This window comes from Amia ocellicauda (assembly GCF_036373705.1).
Source record: "Amia ocellicauda isolate fAmiCal2 chromosome 11 unlocalized genomic scaffold, fAmiCal2.hap1 SUPER_11_unloc_1, whole genome shotgun sequence".
NCBI lineage: Eukaryota > Metazoa > Chordata > Actinopteri > Amiiformes > Amiidae > Amia > Amia ocellicauda.
The window spans coordinates 892,354-896,715 of NW_027102659.1; the positions used below are offsets into that span (position 1 = coordinate 892,354).

Consider the following 4,362-nt stretch of genomic DNA (forward strand, 5'->3'; position numbering starts at 1 on the left):
CGCCAAACCCCCAATCTTGGCTGGGTTGTAGTATAGTTCCTGCATTTGGGGAGCTTGCCGAGTCATTCTGTCAAATAACCACACAGACCCACACTATGCGCAAAGTTTTTATACAAGGTTTTTTATTCAACTTCAGGAGAGCAGATACCACTTTTTAGACATTTGAGAAAAGTATAACATACACAACAATTTTTTCTACGGTCCAGACAAAAATAAATCAGATGATTGGTTACTTGATCTATATCAACAAATATACCTGTTTCTTTATCTTGTAGGCACACACCTCAGTTACATATGTAAATAAAACAACAATATGACCTATTTTAAAAGTAAACAGAGGTGTATTAAACATGCTCAGTAAAAGGTCATACAGATGTTGATGAAATGGCCTAATATCATTCTTGGCCCCCTTGAGCCCTTCATCCCAGTGTTCGTACCCCCCGGTCTTTGTTACAGCAGCCATTCACTTTTCCAGGTTTGAAAGTTGATCCTCATCGATGGTTAAATCTGTAGAGAAAAGGCTCGCGTTGGCTACTTTTCTGTCAAGCACATGGTGTAATAGCGCTCTCAGGTTAGCTGCTGAGTGTTGATGACAGAACCAGTTGCAGAAGCAGTCCAGAACATTCCCCATGTTCAAAGTCCCTTAGTTCAGGTCAGAGTCTGAATCAGTGGCGTAGATGTCGAATTCTTCGTCGCTGCCCCCAGCTTTAACTTCTTTACGGAAGAAATAAGCTTTTAGCTTGCCAGCGGTTTTTCTACTCGGCTCATCCAGGTCATTGAGCAGCTGCCCAAGTTTCTCTATTATAAACGGCTCCTTTTTCAGCTCCAGCAAAATCTCATCTATGATTTTCTGGACTTGTCCCACAGTGACATGTATGTGGGAGTAAGAGAGCGCCTTGATTAGTGCCGGTTTCAGCCACGGTTTGTTCAGTCTTCTGTAAAACACGTTGAAATAGAACAGGAAATAGTAACGGTCTGGTTCAAACAAACAACTGTGTCTCAACTGACTGGGGTGATTCACTTCACACCCCCGACAGACTTCATTCAGAGCTCGGTCGATGAGAGCACTCAGAATATACACCAGGGTGCTTTTAACCACTCTGCTTACTTGGTCACATACCCCGGGCAAAAATCCTGCGTCTTCATCACGCCCCCGGGACAGTCCGATGCTCATTGGGTCGCCTGGTGGTTTGTGGGGTGTTTCTCCATCCATTGGACTGACCCCCTCCTGAGACGCACAGACGGTAGACAGTTCGGCAAAATCAAGGCCCTCCATGAGCTCCAGAGGCTGGGGATCCCCGAGACTCATTTGGACATCCATCGCACCGCATGTTGTTTCGTCCTGAGGGACCGGGGTCTGAGGTCTTGGAGAGTAACCACAGTCAAAGGGTTCCAGAGTGTATACAAAATCTGGGGAAAAGAACCAGGGGTGATCCCGGGTTTGAAGAGGCCTGTAGAGCCTGTCGACGTCCGCAGCTTTCGGGTAAGACATTCTCTTTAATTTTAAACCATGAATGAATTGTTGCACCTTTTATCCTATCTCTTCACTACGTCACGACACACCGCCCTCTTAGAAGAGAGTAGCCCCTGAGCCGTCAGACCCCCCTCCAAAACCCCACACGTCGTCTGTCGTAGTTCTGCAAGCTTTCCCATTCACACCTTTCAAAACCCTGAGTCGGAGACTCCATTTCGCATTCTCTTGGACCCTCTTGCAAGCCTTCTAGAGTCTTATCCACAAGCCCCAGATCTCTCCAGGCCATCACCTTCAACCAGTCCTCATAAGAGTATTCAATTACCGTCTCAAAAGGTTCCAACGTACCCTCCTTCTCTCCCAAAGCAAAAAGCTCCACTCCAACATAGCTGGGATCCCTTTTAAAGCGGTAACCACGTCGAGCCCCCCAGAACAACACCCAGGAGCGTTCAATCTTCAAATTGGTGAGTACAGGAACCCTTGCCCGGGATTGTTTCTTGCGGGGTTTCATGTTGATGTCGCTGGACATGTTGAAGAAGCGGGATGTTTCTGATGCTGAGAATTAAAGAGGTATTGCCTAAAAGCAGCGCGGGTTCTTAAATAGAGAGGAGAGTTTCGGGGCGTTGCCTTCAGAGGGGTGGGGGTATTTATGGGTGGCCTTGATGTTCAGGGTTTTATGGGTGTACACTTTCTGACGGATATGACGTAGGAATAATTAAGGAAATAACTCTACCTAAAATCACGCCCCCCAATTATGACGTAGGAATATTAATAAGCTTAGGGCATACGTCATAACAAAATAGGCCGCGCCCAAAAAACCCTACTATCTACTCTTATGTAGTTGAAGGCGCAGTATAGCTCTGATAGTCTGGTGGTGACGGAAGACCACCAGCCGTTTGAACAAGCCATTCAGCATCACCTTGTTGGGCTAAGTGCAGGCACTGTCAGAGCGCAGGGCGTCCTGCCTTTGAAAGAGTTTCCGAAGTGTCCTGATGTGCCCTTTAGCAATGCCAAACAGGTCTGTGAAAATGGCATCCTTTCGCGGCACTTCAGACGCCATCTCACAGTCTAGCCGACCTGAAATGCCTGAGCCCGTTTTACCAGCAGGCTTCAACGGTAACCGTTTGAAGCAAGACGTGGCGGTGTCAGTTTCCGTAGTGTAGCGGTTATCACGTTCGCCTAACACGCGAAAGGTCCCCGGTTCGAAACCGGGCGGAAACAGCCTGCTGTGGGCCGGCCCTTTTCGTCCTGTTTGCCCTCGTGGTTCCCCGGAGGCGGTGGGTAGCTTTTCTTCATTGGAGTGCCCGAAATCGGTGCTCTCAGAGCGTCCGTCCGTCGACAGGTTGAAATTGTAAACGCCGGTGTAGCCACTTTTAATTAAAATCTGATGATGATGATGATGATGATGTTGTTGTTGTTGTTCTTGTTGTCATCGTGGTCGCCGTCATTATTATTGTTAAAGTAAAGCAGTAGTTAGATTTGTTGCTACCGTAAGGTGTAGAAGGCACAATAGCTCTGTGATTGTCTGATGGTGGCACAAGACGAGCAGCAGCTGTTTGAACAAGCCATTGAGCATCACCTTGTTGGGGTAAGTGTAAGTCTTGTCATAGCTCAGGGCATTCTTCCTTTAAAAGAGTTTCCAAAGTGTCCTGATGTGCCCTTGAGCAATGCAATATAGGTCAGTGAAAATAGAAACCTTTATCTCACAGGCAGGCCCACGGGAAACGCCTGTGCGCGTTTTACCAGCCTGCTTCGATGGGAGCCAATCGAAACCCCAGGACAGGTTGGTTTCTGTAGTGTAGTGGCTATCATGTTCGCCTCACACGCGAGAAGTCCCTGGTTCGAAACTGGGCGGAAACAACCCGCGGTGCACGCGTGCCAGTGCCGTGTTACCCGTCCTCATCTCTCTGCCCCATGGCCGGCCGTCGTTTTCTCTTCCTCGGAGTGGCAAGAAATCCTGACCTTGAGAACAAATGATCGCAGAAGGGTAGCTTTGCGAGGCGCTGGAACTGACACTTTTAAAATCGATACATGTCGTTGCTGTTGCAATACGACCGTAGCAGGATCGGTGACATTGCTGTTACTCTTATGTAGTTGAAGGCGCAAAATAGCTCTGATAGTCTGGTGGTGACGGAAGACCACCAGCCGTTTGAACAAGCCATTCAGCATCACCTTGTTGGGCTAAGTGCAGGCACTGTCTGATCGCAGGGCGTCCTGCCTTTGAAAGAGTTTCCGAAGTATCCCGAAATCGGTGCACTCAGAGCGTCCGTCCGTCGACAGGTTGAAATTGTAAACGCTGGTGTAGCCACTTTTAATTAAAATCTGATGATGATGATGATGATGTTGTTGTTGTTCTTGTTGATGTTGTTGTTGTTGTTGTTGTTCTTGTTGTCGTCGTAGTCGCCGTCATTATTAATGTTAAAGTAAAGCAGTAGTTAGATTTGTTGCTACCGTAAGGTGCAGAAGGCACAATAGCTCTGTGATTGTCTGATGGTGGCACAAGACGAGCAGCAGCTGTTTGAACAAGCCATTGAGCATCACCTTGTTGGGGTAAGTGTAAGTCTTGTCATTGCTCAGGGCGTTCTTCCTTTGAAAGAGTTTCCAAAGTGTCCTGATGTGCCCTTGAGCAATGCAAAATAGGTCAGTGAAAATAGAAACCTTTATCTCACAGGCTGGCCCACGGGAAACGCCTGTGTGCGTTTTACCAGCCGGCTTCGATAGGAGTTATTCGAAACACCAGGACGGGTTGGTTTCCGTAGTGTAGTGGCTATCACGTTCGCCTAACGCACGAAAGGTCCCCGGTTTGAAACCGGGCGGAAAGAGCCTGCTGTGGGCCGGCCCTTTTCGTCCTGCTTGCCCTCGTGGTTCCCCAGAGGCGGTAGGTGGCTTTT

At 48.1% G+C, this 4,362-nt stretch overlaps 1 non-coding gene across 1 annotated transcript; it reads left to right on the forward strand.

Moving 5' to 3' along the window:
• Positions 1 to 2,619: 2,619 nt before the first annotated feature.
• On the forward strand, positions 2,620 to 2,692 carry trnav-aac (transfer RNA valine (anticodon AAC)). The gene has a single exon. It is a non-coding gene; the product is annotated as a tRNA-Val (tRNA).
• Positions 2,693 to 4,362: the final 1,670 nt, after the last annotated feature.